A 17,536-nucleotide genomic window follows, 5' to 3' on the forward strand; every position below is an offset into this window, starting at 1 on the left:
TACGTAAGTACGTGAACCACATGAACATAGAAATAAAACAAATTTCCATGACTTTTCCAAAACTTGAGATTTAATTTTTTTCCATGACTTTTCCAGGCCTGGAAATTACCATTTTAAAATTCCATGACTTTTGAGCTGAATGTATATTTGTGCAATTTGCATGTGCTATGCATCAGGTACAGCTCAGCTTATCACTGGCGTTTCAACTTTTAATGAGCCCAACTTTGCAAGCCAGTTGACTTCACTCACTTTGTGTTTAGTCTGAATAAACTTCCACACAAAAACTTTGTAGGCACTTCAATTATTCCAAACAAACTAGAACACTTAAACATCTCAGAACAGTGTTCCATTTTATTTTATTTTGCACAAAAGTTCCATTCTCTGCAGCAATGATTACAAGACTTGCAAATAAATTGGGGATTTACAGGTTTGGCAGTGACATCCCTAACTCACATTAATGTGTTATGTGGCTAAATCTGCATCAATAAATGAAGCTTGAACATAATGGGGACCGGTTAAAGGAAGTTTTATGTTTCTATTTTTAAGTCAATGTAATTGCCCTCAATTTAGCTCCCCCGTTAAATGGCAGCATATGTGTTGAGATGTTAATCCAATTACAGCAGCAAACGCAACTGAGAATGTCACATTGGGACCACAATTAGGGCTCAACACTAATAGTATAAAGTGATTGCATATTATCGCTGATCTGGGTTGGCAGGTACAAGTCCAGAACAACTGGATATCACCTCACAAGAGGTGCAGCAAGAGGGGATTGCATTATCCCACTCAGGAAAAGTGGTTTCAGTCATCGACATTTTCAGTACAAAGTGCACCACAATGGAGCTCAATCCCAATGACCATTGGACCAGAACGACAAATATGCAGTTCATTTAAAGCTAATTTGAAAAAGTGGTCGGTTTATTACCCAGCGCTGTCAGCCCTCCATTTCTCTGCTGTCACCTGTCTGTCTGTCAGGAAATGGCTTGTCGGCCCTCATCTACCCATGTCACATTTGTAATTCTGCCTTAAGGTTTATTTTATGATCTTCCTCTTGGGACTACGGCTGTAAATAAGCCTTTTGGCTAGCTCATTTGCGCATTTACAGAAATGGTTTATTAATATGCCCTGTCTCATATCAAATAAACAAATAAAATAAAGTAGCTGATTTCAATAATCTGATGTTGACCTCTGGGAAAAACATCACAGTCTCAAGGAAAGATGGTTGGAAGAGTTCATGAGGAGTTAGGAAAGGACGAGGTGGTGTTTAGGGAATCGATTCCACTTCCACTAGGCTGCGTAGTTGTGATAGACGGAGACGCATGTCAGTGACGTCAGTCTGCAGCGACAATAAAGAAGCATCTCAGATGTCTTCATGTGTTGTTACAGTGTGAGTCATGCAGATGACAGCCAGGTTCAAAGTATTACTTTAAAGAGGTTGCAACATAAATTATTTATGCTAATGGTTACTCACATGATCTATTTACGTTCCTTGGTCATGATCGTTAACTCTTGGGAATGGCCCAATGATACAATCAAGTTGTAGAAACATCTCAAGGATTATCAGTGGAAACTGTGCCATGACACTGAAATTTTCAGTGTCATGGCTGAAATTTTCAGTGTCATGGCAAAGGCTGTGAATACTTACGTACATGTTATGTTTTCGTTTTTTATTTTTAACAGATTTGCAAAAATTTGCAAAAAACAGTTTTCACTTTGTCATTATGGGTTGTTGTGTGTAGAATGTTGAGGGAAATAATGAATTTAATCCATTTTGGAATAAGGACGTAACAAAAAGTGAAGCGCTGTGAATACTTTCCGGATGCACTGTACGCTGCTTAAATCTCTACAGGCACTCATTATCTGTCTCCTTGACTATTGCAACAACCTTCTGGCTGGGTAGTGCTGGATCCACCTTCAATTTGTTGTTCTTGACTTGGTTGAGGGAGCGGTCTGCTTTTTACTCTTCAACCCGGGGCTTTAACTAATCAGGTTGTTTCCAGTAACCAGAGCAAACTGTCAGGAATGTTAATATTCCGATGTATATCCTTCCTCATGGCGTCTGCCACATGCAGCACAGCCTGCGGTCATGCAGAACAACTGGCAAGACGAGGAAAAAAGAGAGGAAGTCAGGGCTTCGGTCAACGAGGTGTAATTGCATGTTTTCTGGGCAGCGGCAGAGCAACATGCTTGTTTAGTGGTGGGAGGGTGTTGAATGTGTGTGTCTATACAATATGATCCCTGTGACTTTTTCCGTACGTTGTGCATGCATGTCTGTGGGCAGTGAGGCAGTTGGCTTGTTTTATATCAAACCAGCGAATGCATGCACTTATTAAACTGTAAATGGTTGTTTATCCTCAGCAGTATAGGAAAACAGTGCAGTGCAGAGTCCTTTAATGGTTTCTGTAAATTTACATAGGCTCTAAATACTAAACAACTCAACATTTGGTCCCACATCTCACAGCTTGGCTGCGCACATTGTCCCATCGTACGAGGCAGTGAACCACAATACCAAACAGGGGCATTTTATCTTTTTGCTTATGCCCAGATAAATTCTCAGGATTAGTAGATATCATACAGAAGACTACTTAACTTTAAGGCTTTTGAAATTACACTGAAGAATCCTTTCCCTAGGGATGCATTTCCCTTAAGGAGAGGATTTATTCCCTCTGTGACAGCATTAGAGTAATGAGTAGCTCCCACAGAAAGCCACTGTGTTGAATGTAAACACTAAGGGAATGTTAATTAAGCCACTCACACACATAAACACATTCAGTGGGTCATTTTGTGCTCTGGGGATACAGAGAAACCTCAGCTCAGGGTGTAAAAAGCTGTTACTTAAAGTAAAATGTGCTAAAAGTAATCTAGCTCCTTATGTTTCCATCAGTGTGGACTGCACAGTGGTGGTCCGTTGAGAATTACCAGAGGGAATAATGACAGTTCTTTTTTAGCAAAGAGTTATTTACTCAACTAGGGAATAGAGCTGCCAGATTAATGTTGGTAACAAACAAATTTCACTTACTGTGAAAGATTGGCCTCACTAGAGGCCTAAGTTATTATGAAAATACCTTGTCGCGTCATTCACATGTACTGTAGGCTACTACTTCATTAGTAGGATTCATGTTTACCGATTAACCATGTTCAAAACAACAGAAATAACTCAAAGTTCTAATATATGGGAAATATCTTTCAAGGTTTTTAGTTGCTAAATTCAGCATTCAAACAAACATAGCAATATTTGAATGAACCATTCGATTGCATTTCTGTGATGAGTGAAGCAGCTGGATGATGTATTAAAATGACCAGCTCTGCGTGGCCGACCTGGTTCCCGCATTGGATCGCTCTGTTTGGGTTCAGGCTCATTCAGACTCCTTACTCACAAACTTATTCGAATGTTTGTGTGTGTGTGTGTGTGTGTGTGTGTGTGTGTGTACGTGTACATGTGTGTTAAACCAGAGTTTGTCAAAAGCAGTGTCCAGCAGAGGGCCTTCTTTTATCATTTAAACATAGGAAGTCATTAATAGGGCAAAGGGGTACACAACTTGTGCAGACCAACACACCACACACAAACAAAGAGAAACCAATAACAAGCCACCTTTTCCTGTTCTGGTAGAGCCAACAAAAAAACAAGTACTTCTGTGAAATTACTCTTCTGACGAGGTGCATTTGTAGAATGAGCTAGTAACTAAACGCTAACTATGTAGCGTTTATTCAGCGTCGCTCTAGTTCGAGAGAGAGGGTGCGTGTGTGTGTGAGTGAGTGAGTGAGTGAGTGAGTGAACTTTCTATGAATTACAGTAGGCCTTACCAGTTCCCGACTAATGTGTCTGAACTTCTAGGAGGAGAGAAGTTTGTGTCTTGCTCAGTGGTCCTGCCAGCGTTGTGTCTTCTGTCACGAGTGATGGAGGTCACTGAGGACGACCCAGCTTACATGATCAAGCACACATGGAGGGTCGTAAAGAGAAGACTAACATCACATGGCAGAGAGTTGCAACAGCACTTGACCCAAGGTCAGATTGTCATGCTTCATTCTTTCTCATACTCTTCCTCATTCTCTGAATTGTTTTTCTCTCAGTGTGTTTGTTATGTTGCTTGCTTCTTTACTTTGTATTTTCTTAAATTACCACTGTAAAGACAGGGGTATTGTCGCAATTTTGTTATACCTGCACCTGTACTTGTGTTAAAAATGCCTTTAATTTTATTTTAAGGTTTAACGACCTCAAGTGTATGAACAAACAGCCATGGTCTTCCTGCCATATTTGTACATAATGTCTAAGACTACTGTATGTATAGCTTTCTTATTTACAAATATATGAACTCAATGGAGTAGCGTAAATTCCCATTTCATTGGCAGCTTGCACATAGACCATGATTGTTTTCTTATCAGCATTCTTCTCCCACACACACACACACCCATACGTTTGATTCCACTAGGAGCGTGTGCACCTCTATCTGTATGTGACCTGGCTTAGCTCCGTCCTCCGCCTTGCCACCTGCCCCACGGGGAGCGTTTCTGAAGCAGAGCCCACGAAAATGATTATAAATTCAGAGAATCTTCCATTTTTGCAGTCAAAGCTAAGTGTCAAAGTGCAACTGCAGAAAGTCAACCTTTGGGCTCTTGTTTGCCTCCCTCTGCTTTTTTACTGCAGTTTTATGTCAGATCAGCAAGCCTCATATAAACATACTAATACAATACTAATATACTACATCGAAAGAAAGGCCATAGAATGAAAGTGTCTACAAATAACAGTGGTGACAAACATTGAGAAGGCAAAAGGCATGCGCTAAACCTGTGAGGGATCGCTCAAACTGAGATGAGAAACAGACAGTCGCTGCCGATGTTTTAACAGGACATGTACAACTCAGCTATGTTGATTATAAAAATGTTTAAAATGATACCAAAATGACTTATAGCGTGTATCAGTAGAGTAATATTCAAACAGAGACCTGTTTTCTAGGAAAGTTCCTAAGGTAAAAAAAAGAAATCATTGTTATTACTTTTTCTTACATTTTTGCACATCTTTCATTTAAAATCCAATGTTTTTGTTTGACTTAAAGCATACCTGCACTGGTAACATATCACCCCTCAGACTACGGATTCCAGACAAAAGTCAACTCGAAACTTCTACCTCTAAAACATCACTTTAATTTCCTGCAACCATAAATCAGCAGTTACCAGACAACTTCAATAAAAACAAACAAATCCCCCGGAGATTTGACTGAAAGCATTTTACCCCCTAAGATAAAACAGACACACATATACACACAGAAAATCCATTGCTCATGAAATGAAAACACATGACATAAAGTTCTATATCTATACGAGATCATGGTGGACAAAAGAAAGCCATATTTGCTTTATCTGGCCTTTGTCCACAAACCACAAAGGCTCAGATAAGCTGCAGGTGAATACTGGGTTATTCTGTGTTTTTATCCGAGACACAGAACAGTAAAAAGGTTGGCAGAAAAAAGCAAGGTCACAAAGATGGAGGTGGGCAAGGGTTAGGGGAGAGGAAGAGTAAGAGTGAACTCATGGACATAAACAATGTGCAGATGAAGTACAGAGCAACATGTACACAGCAAACAAACAAACATTCAGATGTATAGTCCCGTCACTGACCTGGTATTAACTTTTAGGGTGTTCCGATCACCAAAGTGTATGGCTCCCTGTACCAGTGGGAAGGATACGGCGCTTTGAGAACATGATCAGTACTCCTTGTCGTCGACGCTGTCGGAAAAAAGTGTTGTAAATAATATTTAATATTCAGTTGGAAATTGAGATTCTATCACTATTGGTCACTCAAGCCACATGTGGAGATACATTCGAATGCCAGAGCTGTCAACTTATGGTCAGATCACCCAATGCATAGGCTTCTGGTAGGGAACCATAACATCAAGCCAACCATCACACTGGAAAGTTGTAATCATACTAATTTCCACTATATTCATCTTACCATTCCAGTTCAGGCTACTACATAATAGAAACCTTTAAATGGGATTCATATTTTTGATGCAAAAAACTTTTTTCCATTTAATCATTGGCTTTCATTTAATATCTTGGTGAGCAAGTTCACACCTAGAGCCTTACACAGTAGTAAGGCTCTAGTGTGAACTTGCTCACCAAGATTCACAATGACGAGAAATATCCTGGTGGAGAGCAACTACAAAGAATTCTCAACTTTTTCTTTATGCTGACTGAAATGAGGAAAGCCCGGGGTTGTAAGCATTTCACTGAAAATCAATTCCTTGAAATCTTTTTCTTTTCACCTCCTGCTGCAGCATCTTAATAGCTGGTCTTACGCAACACCCCCTGGTATTCCCAGCTTTTATCAGCTCCAAGAGTCCATGTGCTGTTTTATACATGAAAAGCCTATCATTGGGACTATGGATAATGTGTGTGTATTCCCAGTGCATCTGTGCATGTGCGTGTTGTGCTGTTTGAGTTTGGCTAATAGGACAGAGACAAAGCTGTTGCTAAGCTGGATCTTTCGCTGCTGAAGAAATGCAGTGTTTGTGCTGGGTTGTTTGGGTGCCACCTCCCTGGAGATGCCCTGAGCTCTGGCACCCTGACCAGGACTCTCTGGCTGTGTAGTGCCTGGATCAGTGGGTGTTCTTTTACCTAGGCCCTCATCTACTGCAGATTTGTTTTGAAGACGTGGGTTAAGTTGGAAATATGAATTAGAATTAGACGAATCTTACTTCAGAACTGTTCTTAAATTTGAGTTGAATTTAAAATCTGTTCATAGGTTCATGATGTGTGTGTGTGTGTGTGTGTGTCCAGAACACAATGGCAGTCAGGCTCATAATGAGGCTAAGAGGCCCTCTGACCAGGCTTTTGAAACACTGGGCAGACACTTGGCACCCACTGGGTACTACATCATTTGGACAAAGAGGTATTCATGGGCACATATATGCACAGCCATAGACATCAACACACATTTGACGCTGTTATCATTCACATGAGTGAAAAAAAGTTGAAATTGGTCGTAACGGATGATTTAATGCCATATATTATGTAAAACTTTACTTTCTCTTCCCTTGTTGTTAAAAATTATTTATAATGGGATAACCGGAAGTGAAGCAAAATGTATACTTTAGACCAGGGGTCTTCAAGGTTTTTCAGGCCAAGGTCCCCCAAACTGATGGCGAGATGGAGCAGGGACCCCCTATTCTACGGAGTTTGGTCCGCCATCTTTTATTTTTGCGCTCTTTAGACGTGAGCATGAACGCGATCTGATTGGCTGGTGTCTGTGCTGCCGTATTTACATAAAAGGTGCTGTGAGTGTCCAGCTTGAGAGAGCTGCTGTGGGAAGATGAATGTGTGTCTTGCGGACTGAAATATGACGTCTTCTCCATCAATTTATCCGTTCGCTACAATATGTTAGATTCATGTTAATGTGTATTTAAAGACAATTCTGATGCTGAAGACATTTAAATTTGTGAGAAAAAAATTGGTTGAAAAAAAAAAAAATCAACCAAAGATTTCGCGACCCCCCTGCAGTACCTCCGCGGACCCCCTGTTGAAGACCTCTGCTTTAGACGTTCATTACTTCTTTTGGCAACCAGGCAGCAACTGCTTAGAAAAAAGACGCCTGGTTCCCCTAATTATCCCTTGATTTATTCCTCTCGTAAACATGAGTTTATGGTCTCAATTGCTAGTTTCAAGTTTTCTTCAATAAAGCATGATGCTCATTTAGAAAATGATGGTCCAATTAGAGTCAACTAGATCATAAAGCAGTGCATACTTTAGGACGCTGCTACCATGTGATCAACAGGTTGAGCCCTGGCAGTTGCCTGTGTTTACTTTAACTCTGCCCAGTGTGTTCTTAATTCCTGAAGATAAATTATAAGATTTTAGCTTTCAATTTTACTCTGATCCTTTTGTGTAGCTTGAAGTTGCTTCCATCACACGCTGTGTCCCAGGTAGCCGAAATTACCTGGCCCAGATCCAGTTTAGCTCGGCACCCCGGAAAAAAGACGTTGGGACAAGTCCGCTTGCCGAACCCGGCTAAGACTCGGGATGAATGACGCCCCAGAATTGGGCCAAATACACTGTCCCGATTCTGTCGGCCCGGAATGGGGTTGAATATATTCTTAATGTCACAAAAAAACACTTACTTACAAAAACAAGCCACTCAAGATCACTGTTGATGATCTGGTGATGCACTGGTTTTTATCACTGGTGATAAAAATAACACATATACACTACACACTATGTTATAATATTATTTAATATTACTCAAATAAGACAGACCAACATGTTAGTGAATTTATAGAAAGCACACTGTTAAAAGGGTCAAATTATATTAAATCAAAATAATTAAAACTCATACATCAACACTGGTAGCAACCTTTCACTCCGGCCAAGATCCAGAGGTTGCAGTCTGGTAGAAACTGAGACAAGAAAGACTGTGGGTGACTGACAGTGGTGGTACTCTTCAGACAGTGTGCAGCGCAGGGTAGATGTTGACATAGGAGGTAGCCTAGCAGCTAGCTTAGCCTTGCAGCTAGCTTACTCTATCAGTGTGTAACGTGGTCTGTTTGCCACTCATCCCCATTCTGTTTGAAACTTGGAGGAATTCCTCTGCACAGTTGTCCGCTGTATTTTGCGCCTTTGTTTTCCTTCCAATGCAAAAAGCTTGGCCTCTGACTCCTCGTACTACAACTAGCGTCGGTTTCGTTTCCGGGGTCACCCTCGTTTACTTCCGGTTTGCCATAAGTAAACAAAGATGACCCTGCTGACGAGGATTAAAATACCAGAACCTGTTTCAGTGCTGGTTGTCGGTAAACCCAGCAGCCATGTCCCAACCAGAATAGGCCCAATTCTATAATGCCAGATCCCACACAGGTTCGGCAGCCGGCAATGGGCCAGAAACGGCTTCAGTGCTGGTTGCGGATAAACTCGGCTGCCATGTCTCAACCAGTAATATGCATGATTCTCCAATCTTTCCACAGAACCCTCTCGTCAGACAATTGTCTGATAACCTTTGAATTTCTACTACCGGAATATCCTCCTCTTGCCAAGGGTTTCTACAGTCGATGCTTATCGGTTATGGCTGTAGCCTCATTTAAAGAAGCCATTCCTTCTGCTCTAAGTTCAGTGTCCTGTCTCAAGATATCAGAAGACTACTGTGCGAACTTCAGTCCATCCCAGATCGATCATTTTGTCGATGCTACTACAGGCTCTTTGAGAGTGGCGCGGGATGCCATTGCTCCTCTGGAAAGGAGAATGGCAACAAGGAGGTTTGCTCCTTGGTATAACCCTTAAACACGGAACGTAAAGCAAACTGTGCGGAAACTTGAACGGTTATGGCGTTCCACCAAATCAGAAGGATCTAGGCTAGTTTGGCAAGACAGCCTTAAAACATAAGAAGGTTCTCTGTAACTCAAGATTATTACTCATCATTGATAGAGAAAAATAAAAACAACTCCAGGTTTCTCTTCAGCACTGTAGCCAGACTGACAGAGAGTCACAGCTCTGTTGAGCCGTGTATTCCTTTGGACCTCACTAGTAACGACTTCATGAACTTCTTCAATGATAAGATTCTGACTATCAAAGAGAAAATTGATGGTCTCCTGCCTTCAACCAGTGTCGATCTGTCCTCAGATGTAGGAACCTTGGATGCAGCAGTGGGCCCTGATGCCTGCTCGGATGCCTTATTTCTCTTCCATCAACCTTGATCAACTGACTTCTATCATTTCAAAGTCTAAATCTTCTACTTGTCTCTTGGATCCGATTCCGTCTAAGCTGCTAAAGGAAGTTTTTCCTTTAGTTAGCACATCTTTACTAGATATTATGAATCAGTCTTTGTTGACAGGACATGTACCACAGTCCATGGTAATTAATTAAACCTATATTAAGAAACCTACTCTTGCTCCAGAGGTGTTGGCTAACCATAGATCTATCTCTAATATTCCCTTTCTCTTGAAGATCCTTGAGAAATCCGTCGCAAATCAATTATATGGGATTTTGAGTGCATCATAGCACAGAGACAGCACTGGTGAAAATTAGGAATGATCTTCTACTTGCATCGGACCAAGGACTTCTTGCTGGACCTCAGTGCCGCATTTGATACCATAGACCATTGTATCCTGTTGCAGAGACTAGAACATCCTCGAAGACCACCAATGTTGGTCACGGAGTCCCACAAGGTTCTGTACTTGGACCGGTTTTATTTACCCTCTATATGCTTTCTTTGGGCGATCTTATCAGGAAACAATGCATAAACTTCCTGTCTCAAAGTAATGCAGAAAAATTAGTTCATGCATTTGTCACTTCAAGACTGGACTACTGTAATTCTTTGTTATCCGGCTACTCTTGTAAATCCCTTAAGCCTCTCCAGTTGATTCAGAATGCTGCAGCACGTGTATTAACAAGAACTAAGAAAAGGGATCATATTACTCCTGTATTAACTTCTCTGCACTGGCTCCCTGTTAAATCAAGAATATATTTTAAAATGTACTTCTCCTCACCTACAAGGCACTTGCTGGTGAGGCACCGTCGTATCTTCAAGAGCTTGTAACACCTTATTGCCCTACAAGGCAGCTGCGCTCAATACATGCTGGGTTACGTGTTGTTCCTATGGTTTTAAAAAGTAGGCTGGGGGCCAGAGCCTTCAGTTATCAAGCTCCTGTTTTGTGGAACCAGCTTCCACTTTCAGTCCGGGGGGCAGATTCGGTCAGCTCTTTTAAAGTAAAGCTTAAAACTTTCCTCTTTTATTTTGCTTATAGTTAGGGCTGGCTCAAGTTAGCCCGGACCAGCCCTTAGTTAAGCTGCTATAGGCTTAGACTGCTGGGGGACTTCTTAGGACACACTGAGCTCCTCTCTCACGCTCTCGTTCTACAATAATTCACATTTTATTAATGCACATGACTAATTCAGCTTCTTTCCGGGAGTTTTTTGTGCTTTCTCCCCTAGCAGGTCTCCATAGATTGTAGTTCCTTCTGGACCCTGGTCCTGACACCTGCCGTGGCCGTGCTGACGCCTGCTGCTGCAATCATCATTATTATTTTAGATATTAATCATATTACTGTACTCGTAAACCAACATTACCCTCTCCTTAAGTCTCTGTGCTCTTCCTCCCCACAGGCTTCTGTGGATGGTGGTTCTATCTGATGGTGGTGGTCCCTGCAGTGGTCCTGCTGTGCGCCTGGCTTACTACTCACAATTACTTGAATCATTTCTGTCATAGGAATTGCATGTATTTTACATTGTTCATTCTGTACACATGGCATCCATTGTAGTCTGTCCATCCCGGGAGTGGGATCCCTGCTCTGACGTTCTCCCTATGGTTTCTTCCCTTTTTTTCCCTCTTGGAAGGATTTTTTCATTGTTTGGTGAGTTTTTCCTGTGGCGATGGTGGGTTTCGGGACAGAGGATGTCGTATGTGTACAGATTGTAAAGCCCTCTGAGACACATTTGTAATTTGCGATTTTGGGCTATACAAAATAAAATGAATTGAATTGAATTGGATGAGACCATGTCCTGAATGTAGACTGGACCCAATCCTTTCACAGCATGGTACGTGAACTGTAAAACCTTTTACTGTAAAGTTACAGTAATTTACTGGCAGTAGTTTCAGCTGTAAGATACTGTCAAATTTACAGTGACAGAGAAATAAAGTCCGTTATTGTAATAGAAATGTAAAATGGTGTAATTACAAAAAAGTACAACACATTACTGTTAACAGTTTCACTTGTAAGATGCTGTACAATTTAACTTGTTGATTCAAAATGGCTTCCAGTGTCCGCTCGTTACCACATAACATTAACTGTGAGGCATCTCTAAAATTGAACAAATATGAAAAATAATAATTTCCAACAACAGCCTATTTACAACTTGTTTATAATTTCCAACAACAGCCTATTTACAACTTGTTTATTAGAATAGTATAAGTTTGAAAAATAATATCCAAATAACAAATTCAAATATTCAAGCCAGAATAACATATCCAATCCATTTTGACTTATATAAGTTGAGAAATTATGAAGAGAATCAAATAAAAAATATCCCATATAAATACAAAAAGCAATGTGAATGAGTGAGACACAGACATAGTTGGGTGGTCAGTGAGTGAATAACTGAAATATGGATAAGGATTTGTGTGTGTGTGTTTGAGGGGGTTCTGAACTCTATGGACTGAGTCAGGGTAGTCATACATAGTCACACTCAAAATCCATGAGCTTCCTTAAGAGGGTGTACACATGGGGATTCAGGAATGTTGGTTATTTGGACCATTTTACCGCTCCTTTTGCTGTCCCCGTTCCTTAATGTGCCTTTGTACCTCTCTCCGGGTTAATTCCACGACAGCTTCTGGCAAATATATGTGAGAATGGTGCTATATTTATTGATTAAAATGCTTACTTTCCCTAGGTTTGGTCACATCTTGTGCAAATAACATTCAGGACACTACTAACAATGTACTCCTCTATCAGTACTTTCAAGTAAGCTATCAAATTAGCTCAACAATTTGTCTAAGCTGTAATACAAGTTGCCACACTTCCTTTTCAACTGGACTTTGAATCTTGTCCCCTATCAAGACTGGCAGAACCCTGAGTAGCATTCATTTCTGGACAGAATGTCCAATTAACTTCACAGGATTAACAACAGACAGTAATAACTTTGCTTTATTTTACCTTAAACTTCAAGCTAAGTTCTTCAGGAAAAGTGGCCCATCTGTGCTTTCTGGAAACACTTCTTTCTGGTCTCTTTCTAGGTCATCATAAACATTGGAAGCCTCTGCTTCTTCATGAGAGCACCCTGCTTGCTCAACAGTATTCTCTCCATTAACATTTCCTCTATCTGACGTTGTCGGGCTTAAAACATTATCAACTGCACGTTTATGTGTTAAAGTCTGATGAAAATGGGGATATCACAGTAAAAACTTTACCACAGTTTTGGAATGGACATAAGACTGGTCTTCCCTCTTTAATATGAGTCTTCAAGTGAGATAAACAAACTGTCACACTTTACGGTACAGCGCGGGGGGGGGGGGTTGTAAGTGGCATAAGTGTGCTGCTCTCCACACAACCAAAGCCACTCTTTTCACTCCCGGCTCTCTCTCTCTCACTCACTCACTCTCACACGCACACGCAAGGAAACCAGAAAATCATAACATTGTCCCACACAGCAGCTAACAGCGGGGTTTCTACAATATAAAACTCATGGGGCCGCACTAACATTAAACTTTCATATTAAGGTGGGGGCAACAAAATATCGTCCCGAGGGCCACAATTGGCCAGCGGGCCGCGAGTTTGAGACCCCTGATCTAACGTGAATGTCCTGGTGCCGGCAAGGAAGGTTGCTTCCTTCAGTCTTGACTCCCTCTGACCTGGATAATCTCTATATAATTGACATTTTAAAGCCAAATGAACAGCTGCAACATTTTTGAGGAATTGAAAGGGATTGCAAAACTCAGCTCTGGCACCTCATTATTTAAGCTTACTTCAAAATGAATATATGTTACTTTCTTTAGATTCTTAGCAGTACCCAGCCACACTTAGCTGTGGATAATGGAAGCAAGCGTTATAACTCCCAGAATGCCTCGCTTTTGCAGCAGTATACTGTAATCTCACAATACAGTAGGTAACGGTTTAAATTTCACTGTAAATTTACATTAAAGTCTTACAGTGTGAGTACCAATGTTTTGAACTGGATGCGGGCAGCCACTGATAGCCGCATGGTAGTTTGAACAGCCTATTAACACTTATGGTTATGGGACTGCAATTCAATAGCCGATTGTAGTTTTCAGAAAGACAGAATTTAAAAGTGTGTAGCTACTTAGTGGACTTTCAACTTTTGTGGTCTTAAAATGGTGTCTGCTTTTTGTAGAGGAATTACTGATATATAGCACCAGATAAGGTTAGGATTAGGCCTAAAGCTGGCAGTATTTGTCAGTTATTGAGCTCTTAAAAGAAGCCTGTGAGGAGCATCTCATGATATGGGTCATTTAGTTCGGAATCTACTATAACCAAAGTTTGAAACATTGATATATTGGATTTATGTCAGGCAGTCTTAACCAGCTGAGTATTCTGGAAAAAAACTGACCAGCTAAGCTGTAACCCAGCTTCTCTTTTCTTTCCAGTCATTAAATAGGCCTCCCGTTTCTTGGAGAGCTTGTCCACAAATGTACAAACCATCGTGTTCGGTCCTCAATGAAAAAGGTGAAACTGCAATGAATGGTCCAATAAAAAAGTATTCTCAGCCCAATCTAAGTGTTACGAAGGACGCTCCCGCACCGCCTCCCTCTCGCCATCGGAGGGACCCCTCTCCCGAGTACTAACTGGTTTCGAACTCCATCTCCCATCATGCTTCACACCTGGGACTGATTCCACAACACCACTGATGACACACACACCTGCACCTCATTGACACACACACCTGCACCTCATTGACACACACACAAAAGCCACTGACACCCACACACTCACTGCGAAGTCTTGATTCTGCCCCGGCTGTCATTTCTGAGCGTTTTTTCCTAGTCTTGATCCCTGTTTAGTGACCCCGGACCGTACTGCTGATTGCTCTCTGCCTGCCCCGACCCCTGCCTGCCCGCTGACTACGATCCTGTCTGCTCTACGTTGCCCTGTCTGCTGTCATTGACTCTGCCTGTCTGATGCTCTAATAAAAACCTGCGAATGGATCCCTCCGAATCCGGCGTCTCCTTACAGAAGACTTCGCCACTCACAGATCCAGCAGGCCTCGTACACCTGTCTTCGGAGCTCTCCGCTCAAGCCACCCAGCTGGCCCAGCACCACCATCAGCTACAGCGTCTGACCACCCTCACCGAGGAACTAGTGCACGCACTACACGGGCTACGGGTATCAGCAGACGCCACGCCACCGAATCCTCCTCCCAATGCCTCCCCAGCGACCGTAAACCATTCTATTAATCCTCGTCTGGCTCTTCCGGAAAAGTTTGATGGCACTGCTGTAAAATGTAGAGGCTTTCTTCACCAATGCACACTCTTCGTCGACCAACAACCCTCGATGTATCCAACGGATTCGAGTCGGATAGCTTTCATCAGCTCGCTACTCACCGGGAGGGCGTTGGAGTGGGCGACCGCCGTCTGGAGACCCGACGGATCCGCGTTCCCCACGTTCACCAACTTCCTGCTACAGTTCCGCAGGGTGTTCGAACACCCCACTGAATGCGGGGATGCCGGGGAGCAGCTGCTCGAACTGACCCAGGGGAGGAGAACCGCAGCTGAGTATTCTTTATCTTTCCGCACACTCGCTGCGCAAACCAACTGGGTCGAGGACACACTGAAGACCCTGTTTCGCAAAGGTTTGTCTGCCGAACTACAATCGGAGCTGGCCTGTCGGGACGAGGGAAGAGGGTTGGACGAATACATTAACCTGGCCATTCAAATCGACAACTTGATTCGTTCACGGCGTCCTAACCGGTATCCACCCCGGCTCACACGGGAGACCTCCGCCACACCTGAACCCATGCAACTAGGCGTCACTCGCCTCACTCAGGAGGAACGTGAACGCCGCTTGCAGAAACATCTGTGTCTCTACTGCGGACAGACCGGACACCTGCGGGCCGCCTGCCCAGTACGTCCTCCTAACGATCCCCAATCGGTGAGTGCGATCCCCAAATCTAGCACACTAAATTCCTGCTTCATTCTCCCCATTCGTTTGCTGGTTCGGGGCAAAGTTATCCCAACCACAGCGCTACTGGACTCTGGGGCCGCGGGGAATTTCATGTCACGTGAGTTTGCCACTAACCACCAGTTGAGGTTTAATTCTTGTGGTTCCTCCCTCACAGTGGAGGCGCTAGACGGCCGACCGCTAGGGGAGGGGAGAGTACAACACCTCACCGAGGAGATCAACATGCACGTCGGTGCACTACATTCGGAGAGGATCAAGTTCTACGTTATCCAGGCTCGCAACCACTCTGTGATTTTGGGCCTGCCCTGGCTACGCACCCATAACCCACACATCTCCTGGAGAGAGAATCAGATCACACAATGGGACACTTCATGTCACAACCACTGCCTAACCAGGGTACCCCGTGCACCCCATCACCCTCCAGAACCCGTCAACCCCGGGTCAACAGAACAGAATCTGCCACCCGAATACGCCGACCTCGCTGAGGCCTTCTGCAAGAGGAGGGCTGCTCAACTCCCCGAACATCGTCCAATCGACTGTGCCATAGACCTACTGCCAGGCACCTCTCCCCCCAAGGGGAGAATATTCCCTCTGTCACAACCCGAGTCACAAGCGATGAGGAACTACATCGAGGAGGAATTAGCGAAGGGGTTTCTTCGACCATCAACGTCACCGGCAGCGGCCGGGTTTTTCTTCGTTAAGAAAAAGGATGGATCCCTTCGCCCCTGCATCGATTATCGTGGACTTAATGACATCACTGTCAAGTATCGATACCCTCTGCCTCTCGTCCCAGCCGCCCTAGAACAACTCCGTCAAGCCCGATACTACACCAAACTAGACCTACGCAACGCATACAACCTGATTCGCATCCGTGAGGGTGACGAGTGGAAGACGGCATTCTCCACCACTAGCGGGCACTACGAATACCTGGTCATGCCGTTCGGCCTAGCGAACAGCCCATCCGTGTTCCAGTCCTTCATGAATGACATCTTCCGTGACATGCTGGAGAAATGGGTCATCGTCTACATCGACGACATACTGGTCTACTCCACCTCCATGGAGGAACACATCCAACATGTCCGACTTGTCCTGGAAAGACTCATTCAACACCAGCTCTATGCCAAAGCAGAGAAATGCGAGTTTCACCAGACCAGAACTGCATTCTTGGGGTATATAATCAGTCAGGAGGGGGTGGCCATGGACGAGAGGAAGGTTACGGCAGTGGCGAACTGGCCAGTGCCCCACACGGTGAAGGAACTGCAACGATTCCTGGGGTTCGCGAATTTCTACCGAAACTTCAGCACAGTGGCTACTCCCCTAACCACCCTGACCAAGCACAACACGCACCGCATCAACTGGTCCCAGGAGGCACAACACGCCTTCGACGAGCTACGGTCACGGTTCACCTCAGCACCCCTCCTGCGACACCCCAACCCCGAGCTCCAATTCATAGTGGAGGTCGACGCCTCCAACACCGGAGTAGGGGCCATTCTCTCCCAGCGTCAAGGCACACCCGCCAGGATGTTCCCATGCGCCTACTTCTCTCGCAAACTAACCCCAGCCGAACGTAACTACGATGTGGGCAATCGTGAGTTACTGGCCATGAAACTGGCACTCGAGGAGTGGCGGCACTGGTTGGAGGGAGCGAACCAGCCATTCATCATTCTAACCGATCACAAGAATCTCGAATACCTTCGCTCCGCTAAACGTTTGGAACCCCGGCAAGCCAGATGGGCCCTCTTCTTCACGAGATTCCAGTTCACGGTAACCTATCGACCAGGCTCCAAGAATACGAAGGCCGACGCCCTCTCTCGCCAGACCGAGGGAGTTCCACCCACTGCAAGGGATAACATTATCCCGGAAAGCTTGCTCGTGGCGCCGGTTCAATGGGACATCATCACGGAGATCGAGCAGCTGAACCTTCG

At 43.7% G+C, this 17,536-nt stretch overlaps 1 long non-coding RNA gene across 1 annotated transcript; it reads left to right on the forward strand.

Moving 5' to 3' along the window:
- Window positions 1-3,839: 3,839 nt before the first annotated feature.
- On the forward strand, window positions 3,840-11,649 carry LOC120807641 (uncharacterized). Its single transcript, XR_005709857.2, has 2 exons — window positions 3,840-4,006; window positions 11,086-11,649. It is a non-coding gene; the product is annotated as an uncharacterized LOC120807641 (long non-coding RNA).
- Window positions 11,650-17,536: the final 5,887 nt, after the last annotated feature.

This window comes from Gasterosteus aculeatus, chromosome 18 (assembly GCF_964276395.1).
Source record: "Gasterosteus aculeatus chromosome 18, fGasAcu3.hap1.1, whole genome shotgun sequence".
Lineage (NCBI taxonomy): Eukaryota > Metazoa > Chordata > Actinopteri > Perciformes > Gasterosteidae > Gasterosteus > Gasterosteus aculeatus.